Consider the following 21,063-nt stretch of genomic DNA (forward strand, 5'->3'; position numbering starts at 1 on the left):
CAGGAAATTCCCTTTGTGACATGTAGCAAATTTCCTTAAATTTTCGTAATAATTTTTACAATTGTTCCCATAAAAAAAAAATTGATTGTTCGAAGAAATTTGGCAAAGGCTAATGTAACTTGGATCCATTTCTGCCTTACGCAGTGCAATCAGTTCTTCTTTTGTTATATATCTAGCTTATTTTTATTTAAATACTTTTCTTATTATGATTGTTTATTGAGCGTGTATCAAATTCTTAGGAGGTACATAATTATCTGGTCAGGACTATATCAAATTTAAAGTCACAGCATGCAAACTATGAATGTCAAAAAAATAAAATCGTGATATCTATCTTCCGAAACTAAATATTTTTCTCGGATTACAACTATCCGTAGGTGAGGTAAATTAAACTATTCTCCGCTACGTATGCTCCAAAACGTTTAGAGGCTCTTTTTTACCCAAAATTCAGTCAAATAGCTTTAAATAAGACAACCTTGAAATGCCAATTTTGTCAAATTTCACGCCAAGAATCGTTTAATATAAAGAAAATGTCAATGTAAATGTTCAGACAAGGAATGATGCAACTTGGCTCATGTATCGATGATATTAACGGAAGCAGTTATTTTTTTTCTGAAGTATGGTGTCAACATTTTAAGGGAGAGGAAGATGTTGAGAAAGTGAACGGACGCCCTCGAGTTGCTAAATTTTTGGTACGAAACTTAATTTTACACCTAGAAATGCTAAGGTAATTGCTCCCAGGTAATAATTGGCAATCGAATCTGTGTTCAAAAATACCATAGACCTACAGCCGGCTGTAAGATTTCCAATAGCTACTATAGCCGGCTACACAATTTCTTATAGCCTTTTATAGCCGATGGCGATTAAGCAACAGCCAAGCGATAAAGTGTATGCTAAACGTTACTGATTACGGATGCTAGGACTTAGTAAGTTTTCGGAATACTGCTCTCTTTTTGGGCCGTAGTATCTTGATTTATTTTGCGAGAAAAGCTCCATACTTTTGATGGATGCCTGCCATTACTAATATATTAGGGCGCCTTCAGTTTTGTATGATACTGTGCAATACCCCTGGTGTGAAATAGTTGCTTCAAGCGCCGTGGCAGGCGAGCAGCCAGCGCGAAACACGCATTGGCGCCTACAAACCTAACAGGGATACTTCACGCGTTGCGGAATGCGTGAAGTATCCCTATTAGGTTTGTAGGCGCCAGTGCGTCGCCGCTCCGCTTTGTGTTAGGCTCTAATATTTAATCTGGCGGAGTCAGCGTTATTCAACTCATGATTTTGAAATGTTTGCACATCCTGTATGGATTACTCTCATTTTAATTGATGAAAAAAAATATGTATTAAAGGAAAATATAACGTGTGTTTTGTAAATATTAAGGTGGTTCCGTATCAAACTTAATGATTTCCAAAGCACACGAATTTCTACACAATCTCTTATAGCCTTTTATAATCGATGGTGAAAAAGCAACAGCTAGGCGATAAAGTGTAAAGCCCGGCGATAGGAACTATAGCCCGGCTGCATAATTTTGTATCGCTTTGTATAGCCCGGTCGTATGATTTTCTCCGCATTCTACAGCCAGCTACATGATTTTCTGTAGCCTTCTTTAGCCGGCTATAAGATTTCCTACGGTATTTTGAAACGCAGCGCTTATTGCCAATTTTTACCAGGGCTACGAAAGTTAATTGATCCACCAAGGGTTGCCGCACACTTTTCAACAGGCTGGATGTTAAATCAAGAAAACTTCTTTCCTCGTTGCTCACACCGCGCACAAACAAACGCTTTGCACGTTGACTCTATGATCATTGACATCAACCCCCGCTGCAAGTCTGCAGCAGGTGGTGTTTAATCAGTATTCAAAAGTTGTCACACATTTTTTGAACATCGATGTTGTAAAATATGCCTCCCACTCTCCTTGTTCCCAGTTATGCGTTTAATTTTTTCCAACCTGGCATCGATGCCTGTAAAACCAAATCTGGGCGTCGAGGGTTGTTCATCATTCGTGTGGGCTCGAATTCGGTTACAGTGGGTGAGTGGGGTTGCAGAAAGGAGCGGTGGAGGGGATGCTAGGCAAGGGGATAGGGGCGGGGCGGGGGGGAGGAGCGATTCACAACATCAAAACCGTTGTCAGGTAAAAAGAAAGGGGCCGGAGAACCCGTGAATAAATGATGCACCCGTCGGAGGCGCGCTATAACTCTGCTGCACTGAGGAAAAACACCGTATGAACATGCAAAGTTTGCCAAATTTCTCTTGACAAACGCATTTATTTTTGACGAAATTTATGAATAATTCTCCATGAAACTTTCAGATGTTATGGATCTAAATGCAACCAAAATTAGCCCAAAAAAATGGAAGAAAAATAATAACAAATTTTTTAAAAAATTCATACTTTACAGGAGGGAATTTGGCAACGTTTGGAGGCTGTTACGACGTTCTTTTTCAGTAGGGCGGAACTTCCGAAGCATCTTTCATTGGATGTTTCATAGCGGGACCCCAGCTCGAACGCAACGGAACCGCGTCTCCGCACAATAGTTCGCGGTTGCCAAACTAGGCGATTGTATCTATTTTGTCTGGTTGAATTCTTTAAATAGGTAGTTCTTGCCGCAGAAAATTGCAACGCTGCAGTGGACTGGTCTCTTGTGACAGAGCTCGGAATTGGAACAAATAGACTAGTGTTATTGGGATCGTTCCCTCACTCTGTTGGCTTTAACATCACGCGATATCAGAGACGATTTGCAAACAGTTGCATTGCTTTTTGTTAACAACAGTCAATCAAATTATCAGGATTATATTTTACTTATTGCTATACATTCCCCAATTCAGCTTAACCACGGCACATGCAAATGTGAACACAGACAGCACAGTGAATACATCACGATCTTCTGGTGACAAAAAATTAAAGTTAAGATGATGGTACACCACTCTTTCATACATACATAAAGCCGCTTTTATAGCGCCGCCTCGCGCTCTGCGACGCCCAATCGCCATTGCCCCCTATCCTCCCAGAGATCATCAGGCAATTGGCACCTTCTGATCTCCTCTCTTTCTCTGACACCACTCTTTCAAGGATTGTAATTTATTCAGGCCCGCCACATCCCATCTCGGGCCCTGGTACCAGTTTTAAGGTCCGGGCCCCAAGCACGGAGGGGGGGGGGGGTCCGAGGGGCATCCCCCTAGTAATTTTATAATTTATACGACTAATCGGACGCATTTTGAAGCTTCCATAAAGAATTTTCCCATCAATTTCTGCGGAATAATTATATTTTTTTTTCTACTTTCAGCACAAAATACTTGCGAATTGTTGCATTCAAAACATCTGGAGCATTTTTATTTATTTTTTTTGGGGGGCATATGATACTATTTTCAGTTCTAAGAGAGCCAGGCCCCCCCTGGACTACTTCCCCTTCGTTTATCTATGGCAAGGGAGTTGAGCCATGAGCCGTTGAAGTCGAGGATGCCCAGACTGGAGACTCTTAGCATCTGACGACGGAAGAAAATGAAACGCAGTTACTAAAAATATCCCTCTGTACTGAAAATCTTGAAAAAAGATGGAAATTTTCCAGGAAGTATACCTCTTTGAAAATTTAAGAAGAATTCTACAGTGTCCCAGCGTGTTTCTGAAAATCTATTTACCTTTTGCGAAATTTTTAGGGTACAATTTTCACTTTTTCTTACGGAACAAGGATTACATGTGAATTCGTAGTGGTTTTTCACGGGTAACACGGGCCCCCTCCGGGGCCCGGGCTCCGGTACCAGGGACCCAGTATCCCACCCTTGTGACGGGCCTGCCTTCATGCAGGCTGGGCTTGTCGATTTCCTTTGACATTTTTGCAGTCATGAATGCGATGAAGTGCGCTTCAGCTAGAATTGTATATAGCAAATGGGTAATTTTTATAGGAGGATTATAAATGAACAAGTGGTTAGAAATGGAAACAAAATAATATGAACTATGCAAAACGATTATTCCGATACCGGAACTTGGCTGTTTTGAAAACGCCTTCAAATGAGGCGTGATACCTCACGCATTCCGGAGAGTTCAAATAGTTGTATCATTGCGCCGTAAGAATGTGACGGTAGATTTAAATGGAGATAGCCTCCATGCACGCTGGGCGTGTCGATTTCCTTTGACATTTTTGCAGTGGTGAATGCATAGCTGAAGTGCGCTCCAGCTAGAATTGTATATAGCAAATTGGTGGTTTTTCTACGAGGATTAAAAATAAACGAGTGGTACGGAATATAACAAAAGAATATGAACTATGCAAAACGATAATCCGGGTATCGGAACTTGGCTGATTTGAAAACGCCTTCAAATGCGGCGTGATACCTCACGCATTCCGGAGAGTTCAAATAGTTGTATCATTGCGCCTTAGAAATGCGACGGAAGATTGCATTTGAAATAGCCCTCATGCACGCTGGCCTTTTCGATTTCCGTTAACACTTTTGCAGTCATGAATGCGCATTTGCAGTGGTGAATGCATAGCTAAAGTGCGGACAGACTAATGCTAAAAAACTTACGTTGAATTGAAATCGAGACGATTTTAAATTTGCTGCTCAGTAATTGTCTTTCGCTGGGAAAACTGTCCGAATCTTCAACATATTATTCTCCGGGCCGTAAATTGTCATATTTTGATGCCATTTTGTGTGTAATTCATCGCTGAAAATTCTTCAGAATAGTGAGGTTGTAAACTCGAAATCCCATTTATCGTCTCAATCATAGAAACATTGCTGCCCTGAACAGGGTGGCATGAAACGCAAGAAATATTGGGAATTGAAAATTTCCGTGAAATATTTCCAGAAATATCATGGGCCTGTGAAACATATGAAATTTCTGAAATTTTTGAAATGTATTTTTTAGGTGCTAGGTACGCAACCCGCACTTGAATGCAATAAATCTTGATCTTTGGCATCTAATTTTCAATTAAAAATTTTAAATTTCATATATTCCATATATTGTCGTTTTCCCGAAAAATGAACGTAACTACTTATCGATGTTGCCAAATTTCCCCTGGCAAGTTAATTGCAATTTTAACTGGAGAATCTGGGGCATTTATAACCGAAAATTTCATTGATTTTCTTCCGATCTCATTCATCTAAAGTGTGGACAAAAGTTGCAAAGGTGCATTCTCGTAAAAAATCGAATTGTTTAAGTCAGTTTTGCAACTTTGGAATGAACTTTCTTTTCTCCGTCCGGGAAAAGACATCCCTGAAATCACCGGGAATATCTCAACAGAAATGTCATAATTTCAAAGTTTATGAAATTTTGCCACGCTGCCAGTAAAGAATCATCCTTGGTGTATTCTATCGCGCTAAGGAAGAACGCCGTATAAACATACAAGAGTTGCCAAATTTTCCTCTCAGAAAATATTCATTTTTGAAGAAAGTCATGAATATTTTTCCTTACAATTTTTAGAATTTTTAGATCAAATTACAAACTAAATCCTCGGAAAAATCGGAAGAGGAATATTCTCAAATCTTCCTGAAAATTCATGATTTGTCGAAGGAAATTTGGCAACGCCTGATGGCTTATACGGCGTTTTTCCTTAGCAAGGCAGTATTAAGATCCCTTTTCTCGTAGGTCATTATCTGTGGCGAGGCGTGAATGATCGATTATCGCTATTTCCCCATTTGAAGCTATGGTAAAGAATCGATTGTTAAGGCGTTTGTTGCGAACACCCTTTTTATCGAGCTTTTTTCATAGGTTTAAATGACAGATCAATCGATATATCGCAAAGCACGCCGCGCACGGTCAAGACCGTGCCACTGGTGACCTGTTAGGTACCCATGTAAACAACAAATTTGGTGTCCTTGAATATAGGTGATCCCATTCGACCTACCTCCCCAAGCATGATCACTATACTGCCGTGCTAAGGAAGAACGCCGTATGAGCCTTCCGGCGTTGCCGAATTTCCTGGTAAAATTATGAATATTTTCCTTTCGATTTTTCAGATAATTTTGTTCGCAATTTCACCTAAACGTCCTAAAAATCTCAGGGGAAAATATTCAAAAATGTCCTCAAAAATTAACATTTTATCGAAGGAAATTTGACAACTCTCGAATGTTCATACGGCGTTTTTCCTTAGCACGGCAGTATACCGTTTAATTTTTTCCTTGTACCCTCACCTCTGGCCATGGGGGGGGGGGGGGTGGTTTGAAGGAGGGGACCCGGAAGTTTTCAGTTCGATATGGCGCTCTCACGCCTGTGCCATTGTGCAGATTTGATTCGAGCGTCTAGCCAGCAACAGTTGAATATTAATTCATGTCACAATCGCAAGACCTAATTTCGCCCCGAGGGCGCTCCTGCCCCCCCCCCCCCTCCCGCACGGCCCGGGATTCGCCTACATCGCTAATGGATGCTCCAGTCTTGGGGCTCCATTCAGACGTCAGCCGAGCCCCGGTTCCCCCGGGAACCCCCCCCCCCCCCGTCGGCTCTTAGATCTCCGTCGGATGGTCCTTGATTCCGGGCCCGAAGATAGTAATTTCGATGAAAATTTCGGGCGGCCTCATCCGAATAATGGCTGAACGAGAGAGCGCCGCCGATCTCCGTGGAAAGTCGTCGATCCGCTGACGTAGGGCGTATCTCGATTTCAACGTGAACCCTCTTCTCCATGTGACTCTATGCTTTCTAAGGCTCATGTGGGAATGGAGATACGCGCTTACGTCAGAGGAGCGACGAAATATCATAATTTGGACTGCATTTTGGGATTTGGAACTATAAATTCTGGCTCTTCTTTAAAAACACTTATGTGCATAGGAAAACTAATGACACATACGTTGTTTTTAAACCGGGCTAGAATTTATAGTTCCAAATTGCAAAATGTAATCTATTTAAGAGGAGACACGGAGGGGAAAAAACTTCGGTTATACGAACCGAATATCCGTCAGGCGTTTTGTCTTTAGTCGAGGAAACCGACTACTGCACTATCGTGCTAAGGAAAAACGCCGTACAAGCCGTCAGGCGTTGCCAAATTCCCCTCGAAAAATTATGAATTTTCATGAAAATGTATGCGTTTTTCGACTTTTCGAAGGATTATTTATGTTAATTGGATCTATGAAGTCGGAAAATTTCAAAAAAAAATATTCAATAACTTCCTTCAAAAATAATTATTTTTTGGGAGGAAATTTGGCAACATTCGTACGCTCATACGGCATTTTTACTTAGCACGGCGGTACAATCCATCGATCTTGAAAACTTGGTCGATATGGAACATCGATCTTATTAAAAAAGGAAATCTTGTTAAATATTAAACAAAGGAAAGGAACATAGGATGAAACCTAAGCAAATCACTGTCACTAGTACTAATTACAATGACAGATATCAAAAAGCTATTAATTTTTTTCACAGAGGCAGTAATTGCAAAAAAAAGTAAGTGTGTCGACTGTTGCTACCAGCCCTCAGAAACATGAGGGAAGCAGGCTCAATTCCTAATTGAATCGGTGAGAACGAAAACACACCAACTCGAAAAGATGAAAATAATCAAGACACACGCAAAACTGCGCAGCAGTTGAAGAAGTTAGCACAAGAAAAATATTTTTGGTGCCGAAAGACAAGTACGGTGGTGATTCGATGGACGTCATATTTTGTGTCAGAACGGCATGCGAAATACAGCATCAATTGGTTCCATTATTCCAGCTACTCGTCATTCTTCTCCAATTTTGAGATCGCAATTCTGTTCTCAGGAGACTAAAGCCTTCACTTACCAATTTTAACAAAGAAATTAAACGTAATAAAGGCGTGGTTTTTTCAGAGAGAAAATATTGCATTCAAGTGCAGTTTCGATATCAGTATCGAATGCGATGTTTTCTCTCTGAAAAAATCAAGCCTTTATTACGTTGAATTTCTTTGTTAAAATTGGTAAGTGAGTGCTTTAGTCTCCTGACAACAGAATTGCGATCTCAAAATGGAGAAAAATGACGAATAGCTGAAAAAATGGAACCAATTGATGCGATATATTGCATGCCGTTCTGACACAAAATATGGCGTCCATCGAATCACCTTAAGGACACTTTATAGGTCCAAGTTGAAACAGATGCGTTGACTTCAACGACCTTTATGAAAACTAACTCTCTTTGATGAAAATTGAGCATTTATGTGTTACCGAGTTGGTGTGTTTTCCGTTCTCACCGATTCAATTCGGCTATTCCACTCTAACATACACATTTTGCAACAGAGTCAGGGCGGTGGCTCATAACCTTATCAATCTGGACGGGTCTTCATCAGCGCGGCGGTTTCTCGAGACCCCCCTCCCCCTCCCCCGCCCCCGCGAACAGGCGCAAAACTGCAGAGGATTTGAGCTTACGCTGACCGAAGCCGGCCTCTAACATATATTTTCCATTACAAGAGGGTCAGATTAGCAGGAAGGTTTGGTGGTCGGATGAGCCCGAGGACCACTTTAAGAGGGTCCCGATCGTGACGTCGCTTGTAGCTTTCGAATACGGGTATAACCACCGTTGCCAACGCCACCGCGATAAGTAGAAAGACAACAGATTATAGAGACTATACTCAGTGGCGTGGCGTGCTTTGCGATATATCGATTGTCATGCCATTTAAACCTACGGTAAAGAATCGATTATTAAGGTGTTCGCAGCGAACACCCTGTTTATCGATCCTTTTCCATAGGTTTAAATGTCATAACAATCGATATATCGCAAAGCACGCCACGCCACTGAGACTACTATCTTCCGTACAGGTCTCGATACACGATCAAATGGACCACCAGACAAGGGACGAGTTAAAGGATTCTGATACATGGTTCTTAACCAGAATTTCATGCTATATAAACATGATTTTATGATGACACCCCTTGAAATTGAATTTGTGACAGTATAAACATGAATTTATGATGACATCCACTGAGCATCCATTTACTGAGGCCATACTGAGACACCGTTGACTTGTACCTCTTTCTCTTCATCTAGTGACCATGTCACACGAAGAGGAAGAACGCCGTATGAACATATTCATTTTTGAAGAAAGTCAAGAACATTTTTCCCTTCAATTTTTAGAAGTTTTTGATCAAATTACGAACTAAATCCTCCGAAAAATCGGAAGAGAAATATTCACAAATTTTCCTGAAAATTCGTGATTTGTCGAAGGAAATTAGGCAAAGCCTGATGGCTTATACGGCGTTCTTCCTTAGTGAGGCAGAAAGAGACTCATCATTCGCATTGGCAACCTTTGAAGGTTACTGATGTGTTCGAGACAAAGCACAGATGAGATCGTGTCATTTTAAAGGAATTTTTCTCAGAACTGGCTAAGAGATTGAAGAATAACTGACACATAGAGTGCTCTAACTTTGATCGTGTGATACCGGCGTAAAAGGTTCGAGATTACAGGAACGATACAATTTACTTCGAGAATTAAGTCTATCTCATTCTTTGCTCCCTCCATAATGTGCTGATTGCACTGAAATATATGAGTAACGTCCTTTTCTCCAGAATTTTAGTAAGGATTTGTCAGCAGGAATGTGACGACCATCCTCGGTAACTACGACTATACTCACTGACCTCTTTTGTATTTCGAGCGCACTAGTTTTCCTCAAACTGCTGCTTCACGAGCTACATTCATTGATATTTTATTATTAAGGAAAGATCTTCTCGCGTATGCTCTTATTGCGGGCCTGTTTTTAGATCCCGCCACGAACTGATCATAAATACCGATAATGTTATATTTACTACGCAGCGTCCGGTTTTCTTTATTGTTGCAGCCCCAGCTCTCTCTATGCGCAACTTTCTCTGAATTCGAAGGCCCTTCTATAATTTTGCGAGTAGACAACCGATTTTCCTTGGGTGTATACGCATTGCATAGCCATTCTGAATGGAGGCGAACCGAAAATGAAATGAAACTGCGTGAGCCAAAATGAAATGGAACCGCATGCCACGGCTTCATTTATCTTGACCGAGACATCCAACACATTCTGTGACCCGGTCATAAAAGAGTCTCATCTATAAGACCAGTCGTGCATTCTTCAATAAGGACCTCATCTGGCTCATCCATGGAAGCACCCAAGTATATAGGGAAACTAATGACGCGAATGTTGTTTCTAAAACGAACTTGAAAAGATGGTTTTGCATTGCAAAATGTAGTTCAATTAACAGTGGTCCAATTATCTGCGTTTCGAGTGTCCGAAAAAATATGCCTCAGAAGTGAATATGTCATGGCTTAATGTTCTCAAGCTGCGCTGGCAAAGTTGGACGAACTGAGAATTGGCTTATTGTACCATGTGAAGAGTCCCCCGCCTTGACTCGCACATGAATTGCATGTCGAACGCATCAACAAGACGGTGAAAATAGAACAGCTGAGAATCTGGTATCAAAATTTAGAGTTAGCTGTATTGAAAAATCAACACACTAAAAAGTAGAAAAGGATATCAATGTTTCTATCAATGTAAACAAAAAGCCATTGATTCCATGAACTTTTTGAAAGAACTTTCACGAAATTATAATAGATCAATGAAGTGCCTACTAATCAAAAATGTGTCTAATTTGTGTTGTGCACGAACAGAATGCCAATTTTTTTAACCAGCTGATCAATTTGATGTCGCATACAACTGAATTTGTGTTGATTATCAACTAATTGGTACCACGCGCCAACTGTCAACATACTTCAAATTATACTTGTACAACATCAGTAATTTGCTGTGTGCTCTACGAACTTGGTTAGTTTGGTTAACTAAAAGCCAGCTGCAGTCTGTTCGTGCACAATGCCACCTTTTTTCAAGTTAAACTATCTTAATTGATTTTTTGTTTGAAGATCGTACCAATTAATTACTTTATCAATTTAAATAATTAATTAATGTTAATAATCAATTTAACAGAATTAATTAATTAATCGTTGCTTTTTCTCTTTTTTGTTTCAGGTAAGATAATCAGTTGCATTCGATGTGTTCATGTTGTTTACGTAGTAAGTACATTTATTAATATTACATTATACGTGTCATTACATCACAGTACATTTATCTATGAATATTTTTAGGAAAATGTTACGCAATAAGCAACAAGTTAAAACAATGATTCTATATTGAGCTAAAATGAAAATCATCGATGAGAATCATTGAAATTTGAGGTAAAACATTTTTCCAAGATAAGAATACAAATGAGATATGATGCGCAGATGCATATACAGCTCTCCGTTTTCTGGCATCAGCTATGGGTTTGAGGTATATTAGTTGGTGAATCCTAAAAACGAATCTGAGTCCAAGAGTAAAAGTATGCCATCTCATTGACGGTTGTAGTTTTGGTTACTTCGTTTTCTTTCTCCCTCGTAAGTGACATCTTACATTCTTGATTTTCCTTTCCATTATTATACCCTACCAACTAAAATTGAGTTCTGAATTCGTGGTTTGAAAGATCCCTTGACGTAATGAGTACATGGCTGTCATGTAAATTTTGCCCATTCCACCCATTATTTCTCACTTATTGGATGGAATTGCACTCATTAATGGCGGGACTGAGACTTTATGGACGGACATAAGACAACGTCTCGTGTCAGTTGTTCTTTAATGTTAACCACAGACAGAAAACACTGTAAATATGGGTCATAAAGACTTATCATTCCGGCTAAATCGAGGCACATGCTTGTAAATTGGACTACATTTTGCAATTTGGAACTATAAATTCTAGCCCGGTTTAAAAATAACGTTTGTGTCATTAGTTTCCGTATGGACATAAGTGTTTTTCTAGAAGAGCCAGAATTTATAGCTCCAAATTGCAGAATTCAGTCCAATTATGGGTCGAGAGGCTGTTTGTTCCGGCTGTAGAATGGTTAGGAATATTTAGTAGTTGAGTCCTAAAAATCCGTGTACCGATTAATTACTTTATAAGTATATACATGCTCGATTTTGTAAAAGTAATTCGGCGATATTGAGTGGCCGTGAAGTTTACTAAAAACTCTGCTGCCTTTTACAAAACCAGGATAAATAAGCACACAAGGCACAATATAATGTATATTTTTATTTATTTAATATTTCCCTTAAATTCAGTAAATTTCTTCTGGAATGTGGCGTTGTATACCAATCGGAGTTACCATCGTTCTACCAATTGAAGGTGTATCCATAAACTGATGATTTTTGTGTCTTGCAGTTGCGATATTCAGTGGCCGTTAAGTTTACTCAAAACTCTGCTACTTTTTGCAAAACCGCGATAAACAAGTACACAAGGCACAATATAAAGCACATTTTTATTTATTTAATATTTCCCTTAAATTCAGTAAATTTCCTCTGGAATCGTGGCGTTGTACCAATCGGAGTTACCATCGTGCTACCAATTGAAGGTGTGTCCATAAACTGATGATTATTTTGCCTTGAAAAGTATGCAAATACACAAAACTGTCAACGTTGCACAGGAATTTCCAAGCCGTGAGAGACAGGAGAGAGTAGTTGCTGAATTGCGTATAAATTCATTTTGTCATGTCGAATTTTCCTCAGAATCGGAAGAATTTTTTGATACGCGATACAATTTTCGGATTCCTGGGATTTCGAAAAAAGTCGAGGAAAAGCTCTGTCACGAACGTAATGAAACTTATAAACCAACCGATGAATAGGCTGATGAATGCTGTTCTCAAATCTTTCAAATCGTAGGGTCTGGGTTCCTGATCATCGAAACGATCGAATTCTGTAAAATCACGGAAGATACTCGTCTGCTCGTAAAACTGTACGGTGTGGCCGGTCTCCAAAAATCGGACGAAGATATCGTTCACCTTATCGAAAAGAAACGAACTCCTCGAGAATGCAAACAAAACCGGGTAAGTCATCAGACCCTCTTGCATCACGTGAAATTTAGTTCGCTCATCTTTTCGCAAAAAAGCATACACATTCACGCTTTTCTTTGACGTCATTGCGTGGGGGACACTCTTAATAAAAGCATCTGTCTCCGTTACAGTGCGTACATTTTCTGTGATCGTCTGAAGTTTACTAGCTATAATCGTTGCGTTTACTTCGTTACATGCAAGCCATTGAACTATTTCGATGTGGGATGGTGCTTCTGAATATATATAAGAAGCTAGATCATCTAAGCTTTGAGTTAGAATCGGAGCTATTGTACCGTGCCATTCCGGCACAAAATGTGCCAGGAATCTTGAGGCGTCCTCCACATTCATAGTTTGAATGAAAATCCCAGCTTTTGCTAGGTCCTCTAAGGTATCAATTTCAGGATTTTGAATTTCTTTAGTCAACAACGTCGTTGCACCGCTGAAAAAAAGGGTCGAGAGGATAATCGTCGCGAAACTGAAAATTACGAAGAGGATCCTGCCTGTAAAAAAGCGGCCTAGAAGCAACGTTGGTGGACTTCCGCAAATGAGGTACGAAAAGACTGTCAAACACGCAGAAGTGCTTTCGTATGTACTGATCTCTCGCTCTGAGTAAAAACTGCGGAAAATTTCGCGTTGGGAAAATTGGAAAATGCATTGCATCGAAACAAAAGCTACGGTTGTAATTATGATAAAAGTCCAAACTGTCGGTGAAAATGTCCTGAAGATCAGCAAGTACTGCGGCACAAGTGTACTATGCGGAGTTAGTATTGACAGTGTGGCAGTATCGAGGCAAACGGAGTATTCTAAATCGAGAGAATTAACTTCCCTCAGAATTTTTATTAGATATACCCCGTGCAATTGGACTCCAAATTTTTGGCCCATATCAAACTCAATTTTATCATCCGCGTCGACCGTAGGATATTCCATGGAATCAGTAGATAAATATTTGATATGACAGTTAAGCGACGTTTTTATATGTTCTTGAGCGGCATAATAAAACGATTCCCAGTACCTCCACAGGTCCTGGTCTTCAAATGCTGTGCTACCGCCGACCATGTTAACGAGGACTCCAATGGTTTTCCCATGCATGTCGCTCCAAGAAAAGTCAAAGTATGCCTCGGTCGACATACCGTAGTACGAAACAATCTTATCTTCGAACGGATCAAACCTATCGCATCGCGTGTCGTCGCAAATTACAGTTTTTAGACCTCTGAAGAAACGCCAAAAAAATTTGAAGCAGAAAACGTATTTCCCTGCTGCATCCTCGTTGACGACCGTGCTGTCCAAATGTTGAGCTTTTGTATCGAGCAGTTCATGGTCTGTGACGTTTGAATTATCTCGGTTTGATTCGCAAAGCATGAAGATTATGTGGTTGTTCGAGTTCCAAACGCTGTTGCTGTATAAACCGCGGGTCAAGTCAAAATTTGCCTCTGAGAGAATTGAATCATCGCCAAGCTCATCGGATGTTATACTCACATTTTCATCGCATAATTTCCCCGAATCCGTCTCTAGTGATGAACCATCGACTTCAATACAGTATCGAGGTAATTTCTGCGGGAAATTGCTCAATACGTCCATCATATCATGCTTATGCCGAGAAGCATTCATAGTTTCCCTCGGAATAAATTTTTTCTGACCATGGAGTGCCTCATGTTTCATAGAAGAATGCAATATTACACTCAAAGCTTCTCCAACGGCTTTCACGAAAAATATGAAGTTTTTCTTGTAACTCAGAAGTGTCATCTCTTTCAATCTGTCGGGTCGGTTCATAAGCATCGTCTGAACGGAAGAATTGTGTAAAAGCGTGATCAAAGGTTGGACGGACGGATTTGAATGTAAATCAATAATATTAAACAACGCTTGTTTTGATTGTAAAACCGTATTATGACAAACTTCATACGCTAGAGAAGTTAGTTTTTTTGTATGTAGTTCAACAGAGTCTTGATTCGTCCCGGAGCCTATCGGATAACCAAAAGCCAAGAAAAGAAAGGAAATCAATAAAGAATACTTACCGAGCATTTCGCGGCAAATGTGTGTTCCTTAAAGTCAAAACTCACTTAGTTCAATTTATTGTTTTAGAAACTTGAAATCCTATATAAAATAATTCCAAGATAAGTGTATTGTGAATGATTTACTGATCTTTTGACTAAAATTTACGTTAACGTCTGAAGAATGATTTAATCGGATTGATGAAAATAATGAAAAACAACCTACCGAGAAAAAATTGTGTTTAGTTCCTCCTCTTTTCGTGTGATGCTGAAACTGCAGTGATTTTTAAATTTAGGGAATGTATCAGTAACTGATAGAATGCACGTCTTTTTGTAATCACCAAATTAAAGATTGAAAATATGACGGAATACCATATACACTAAAGTATATCTGGAACACCACTGCAGTAATCTATTCACCGCAATTTTACTAAAAAGCCACTACCAAGAACTTCCGCTTTGATTCTAAATTCTAACCCAATTCTTAAAAACTTCACAACAATTCACTTCACCTGAATAGTAACACTTGAGATGGCTGATGATAGAGCCATTGCTATTGCAAGTGTAGAAGGAAGTCGTAGTTCGTGCAATTTAAATGTGTTTCAAGACCGGTCTACTTTCCTGTTTGCTTGTTTCGTCCTAAAAATTGTGTTAACTGACAGTAAAATCCTGGCAAAATGGAATCTGGTCACAGTAAAACACTTCTTCAAAAAATTCTGCGAGAGAAAACGTTTCAAGGTCCTCTTAAAGTCACGTTACTTGTCATTTAAATGTCGAAGCATGTTTTCCAAGGATGGAGTTGTTGTTGTTGTTTTTTTACACATCAATGTTGAATTAAGTATGGAAAGTGTGCGCATCGAAATTTTTTCAACAAGTGAAGTAACTTACCTACAAAGTTCAATCAGGTTGAGTCTAGTCATGCCTGTCCAACTAACTCAACTTTATTAAAATTTTATAAGAATTAGACTGATTTAACCAAAATTAGCCTAACTTCATTTAACATTGTTTAATTTTCTTTCATAGTTGTCAGTTAAAAATATAACATCAGAGAAAATTAGGCAGTTTTTAATGTAGTTACGCTGCTTTCGCACTGAAAAAAGGTTTGGATGATACCGACTAAATTATCTCAAATTCGTGTTGTACACAAACGTATTGGGACTGCACAACAAACTTGTTGAAGTTGTACTCCAGCTTATCGGAGTAGCACAAATTGGTTCGAGTACAACTTTCATAAGTTGGACGACTCAAATAAGTTTGCTGTACAGCACCGATAAGTTTTTGCACAACACCAGTAGTATTCATTTACTCTTTCGCTCCATTGTGGGTAGCGGAAGTTTTTTCAACCCGAAAAAAAGTCGAATTTTCATTTTTTCTAGACTTTTTTTGGTACACGTAGGAAGCAAAAACCATACTTGAAAAAATGTGTGTCCGTTCGTCCGGCGTTCCTGACGTTTGTGTGCAGCCATATCTCAAAATCTATTAGTTCAATTTCATTCAAAATGGGTATGAAGGATCATACATATTTTTTACCCCCATATGCATGTCAAGTTATTTTTTTTTGTGCGGATCGGAATTGAATTACATTTTGCAATTTGGAACTATAAATTCTGTCTCAGTCTAGAAACAACGTATGTGCCATTACTTTCCCCACGCATAGAAGTGTTTTTACCCATGAGCCAGAAATTTTAGTTCCAAATTGCAAATTGCAATCCAATCAACCCTCTTTGGCATAGCGTTACGAATTCGTAACAACGTATTTCCGGGTTTATTAGAGTTGAATCTTTCCCCGTGCCATGATTTTGCAAAATTTCATTAGATTTTTCTTTTTTTGAATAATTGATTTCCTTAACTTCAAAATTTTGAAAAAAAATAAAATAAAATTTGGTACTCTATTTTTTATGCAAGCCACAAAATAGATTAGTATCCCCTAAAATCTGAGATCCAAAATTGGACTATATTTTGCAGTTTGGAACTATAAATTGTAGCCCGGTTTAAAACAACGTAAGTGTCGTTAGTTTCCCTATGCACACAAGTGTTTTTCCCGAAGAGCCAGAATTTATAAGTCCAAAATGCAAAATGCAGTCCAATTAATTCATGCCGTAGAGGGTTGACGTCCCATGTCTACCATGAAACCGGTTTGCAATCATCGACTTTATACTTCAGTCCAGTGTTGATATAAACTTAGCCTACAGTATGTGGGAGTTTATCCCGTATAAAACTTCGGGTGCAGTTGCCAACACACGAGAAAACTCGGATGCTTTTGTTTCGAAAGTGCCTTTAAGACTCGTTCGACTCCGTGCCAAGTCCAACGACGAAGAGAGCGGGCTTGTTATCATACGTGGAGCACTATAATTCTTCCCCACCTCACCGCGGCCATGACAAACAACTTGACCCAGTGAAAATGAGTTACGGGCGTTTTATTGTCTGACCACGCGGGGATAGCAACAATTTGTTTCGCCTCGCCTCTCCCCACCTCCCGGTTTTAAGGACCTATTTTCTCTCCGGGTTTTGCAGCAGCTCCCGCGGATATCGGCTCCTGAGTTTCCCGCGGTTTTTTCCATGCAGATTTAATGGTGAACGCGAGCATTCGCACCCGGTTGATTCACTTTATCGGTCATATTTGGACCGCGTTAAACAGAAAGGAACCAAGCCACATCAGCTATTGCCAAATTTAATCCGGCACTTTAATTTTTTACATGAAAACGGTTGTGCGGATTTTTGTGCAAATTTTAGTGAATTTTCTCCACAATACAAGACAAATTCCTTACAATTTTCGAAGGAATCTGAACAGACGTTCTCTCGTAAAAAATCAAATTTCCCAGTTAAACTTGGCAATAGCTAATGTGGCTTGGTTCCTTTTTGTTAAACTCGGTCCATTTGGACCGCGTTTAGCAGCAAAGAACCAAGCTATATAAGCTTTTGCCAATTTTAATGGGGCAATGGACCACTAGACAAGGTACGAATTAAAGGATTCTGATACATGTTTCTTAATCTGAATTTCACGTAGAACACGACTCGCGCAACGAAAATTACTGAAACCAACTCCTAACGAAGATATTAACGTTTTCTATAACATTGGTTACGAGAAATTTGAACTGCCCGCTCACAAGAAACTCAAAGCTCTACGTGAGTCAAACCACTACAACGGTTTCGGCAATCTTCTCTATCGAGCAATGTTCATTTCCCATCATGTGTTGTTCAAACTATAAGCAATTTGCTATAGCTGAGCCAAAGCGTCAAGATTGAGGTTGCCAGATTTTTATATCGCAGATACTGTCATGATAAACGTTTAGCGCGCGATGTGAATCACGTAGAATATTGAGTTTTCATGAGCGGGTGGTTTGAATTTACGCATCAAGAATCAGTAAATATCTTCGTAAAGAGTTGATTTCGGTAATTTTCGTTGTGCGTATCGTGTTTTACGTGAAATTTTGGTTAAGAAACATGTATTAGAATGCTGAAATTCGCACCTTGTCTAGTGCTCCATTTTGCTTTTTACAAGACAAGATTTGTGCGGATTCCTTTAATAAATTTAAAGAATTAGCTTCGCACGATGCAGAAAATTTGCACAAAAATCCGCACAACAGGTTTCATGTTGCCCAATTAAAGATAGTTGCTGGTGTGGCTTAGTTCCTTTCTGCTTACCGCGGTTTATACATCAGGTTAATATAAAAATTTTATTTCCGATTTTCTCTTAGGTGACAATTAATATTACACTGCGACCGTTTCAAGCTACTATCTCTGTCTCAGTTTAGAAACAACACGTGTGCTATTGGTTTCCATATGCTGATAAGTACTTTTGTCGGTAAGCTTTTAGTGTAGCTCCTAATTGCAAAATGTCTAGTCCAAACACCGTACATAGAGATCAGCAAACTGTTCTGAGTGCCCTCTTCAAAAAATATTTTCAATTAATTATAAAATAATTTTAATAATGTTAATCCAAGAAAGGAACCAAATTACGAAACCTCAAACAAATCTATCACAATTCATGCTATAATATTTCATTTTTGAAAGTTGTAAGTTGATGCCTTTCTGTTTAATCATTTGGATCTATTATCAGAAGAATAGCCGCGTGAAATTTTTAATGTACAGAAAAATTTCAGAATTTTCAAACACCACGTCGTCGCAAATCATTAAAATATGACAGTCTCCTTACAAAAAAAAATAAAACCCATAAGTTATTTCCACTTCAGAAACTTCGTGTCGCTTTGAAACTCTCGCCTTCATTGTCACCTTTGTTTTCGGAAAGAATACTCTTTTCGAATGTTTTTATGATTGTCGACAATACCAGTCAGAATAAAACAGTCTTTCGCGTGATTAAATCTGATATATGTCCAGTACTGAAGTTTTTAAAGTCGTGTCTCATCCCATTGGCCAGTCCGAAGTTGGCGTCTTTTTATGACATACTATGATCGGAGGAAACTTGTGAAAGGCTGAAATATTTTACGAGCGTCAATTGTGTACTTAAGCATTAACTGCTATAAGAAAGGTTTGTTTTGTCAATGCACGATAGTTATCTCAAAACCCTAGGATCGTCACTGGAATGTAATTGGGTCGTATACACGTCGTCGTACTGCCGTGCTGAGGAAGAACGTCGTATGAACATTCGAGAGTTGCCAAATTTCTTCTGAAGAAATGTTTATATTTGAGGATTGTTTTGAATATTTTCCCCTGAAATTTTCAGATTATTTAGGTCATATTCAGAACAAAATTATCTGAGAAATTATTCACAAACTTTCCTGAAAATAAGTGATTTATCACAGGAAGTTTGGCAACACCCGAAGGCTCATAAGGCGTTCCTCCTTAGCACGGCAGCGAACTCCAAAATGGACCGGGTCAAGCAGAAAGGAACCAAGGCACATCAGCTGTTGCCAAATTTAACTAAGCCAATTAATTTTTTTCATAAAGACGGTTGTGTGGATTTTTGTACAAATTTCAGTGAATTTCCTACATATTACGATGCAAAGTTCTCAAAAATTTCAAAGGAATCCGCATAAATGTTCTTTTTTAAATTATTAAATTGTCCCGTTAAATTTGACAAGCTGATGTGACCTGGTTCCTTTCTGCTAAACGCGGTCCAAATACAAGTGAAGCGTGTAAAGCAATGAGAGGGTAAAAATCTTCATGATGAAATGACGCTAGATTTGGCAGCGATGTCAAGAGAGAAGGCCTCGGGCAAATAGCTGTCTCTCTCACTTAATGTGCCATTTAAAGAGCCGTTTATTGAACTACTCATTTATTACTTTTTTCATAAACCGGAATTCAGTATTTCCAAAAGGAAATAATTTGTCTGGTGGAGAGAAATAATTTCATCTTTGAGAGAAGCCAGTTGAAAAATTTTCGAAGAAAAGGACAGCGGATCTGAAGTCGATGGGAAAGACAAAGAGGGAGATGAGAGACGTACAGATTACGCTCACTGTAAGAGAGCCTCCACTTCAATGGGAAGTTGGAGGTAGCCAAGTTTTTCATCAAAATTCGTAAAAACGCCTTTAAATCAGTCCAAAGTATTACCTTCATCATTTTACTCCCGATTCTCCCATGATAATATAATCGGAAGTCCCACCGTATCATGTTCTCATAAAAGGTTCTCTTGCTTAGGCAAAACATGTCTCGGTAAACATTCGACGGTAAAACCACTAGATCACGTACGTCGGTTTGTGACGTTGCAGACTTCTTGCCATTCCAAAATTTTAAAAATGGAAATTAGTGCAACGTTAATTCTTAAGAATTCCCCTGATTTTTCTTCTCCATGCGAAGGAAACTCCGTAAAAACTTCAAGGGATTTTATTGATTTGTTCTCTTTCAAAAAATGGAATAGGAGCGGAGATTGTGAAACACCGCAAATCAGATACTGGTCTGGTAGTTTCATCGTCGAATTACAGAACAAGCTTAATAGACATGTCGAATCTGGAAGAAATGTTGCTTTTGAAAATTGTTTTATTACTGCTCTCTTTGGTGACGTGGCTGACTTGGCTACAGAGTTTCGGTGCAGGACTCTTATTTGCTCCCCGCGCATTGAGACTCGGCCAGTTGCCCTGTCCCGAACACGAAATGATTTTCAACGGATCGGATCGAACTTTGACTCGAACGGATCCGAACTCAATTTATATTACTAACAGTTGACTGCAACATTTTATACGAAGGGAAGAACTCGTCCTTTATAATTCATTCCTGAAGTCCCGCGCTTCTCAGTAACTCCCCATTATCAAAGGGATTTTTAACCCAGCTAACCAGGGATCAGTCATCCTGATAAAGTCAATTTTCATAGCTCTAATCAGTTCGTGAATCAGTAAGTTTTCTTTTCGTTATTGTTAACCGTGTGAAAATTCACC

The 21,063-nt window shown here is 39.2% G+C and overlaps 1 protein-coding gene across 1 annotated transcript in view; it reads left to right on the top strand.

Annotated features, from left to right (window-relative positions):
* The window catches only part of Octalpha2R (alpha2-adrenergic-like octopamine receptor), a 483,262-nt gene that overhangs the window by 364,320 nt on the left and 97,879 nt on the right, over positions 1-21,063 (top strand). The window lies entirely within an intron of this gene.

The sequence above is a fragment of the Bemisia tabaci genome, chromosome 8 (genome assembly GCF_918797505.1).
Source record: "Bemisia tabaci chromosome 8, PGI_BMITA_v3".
Taxonomy (NCBI): Eukaryota; Metazoa; Arthropoda; class Insecta; order Hemiptera; family Aleyrodidae; genus Bemisia; species Bemisia tabaci.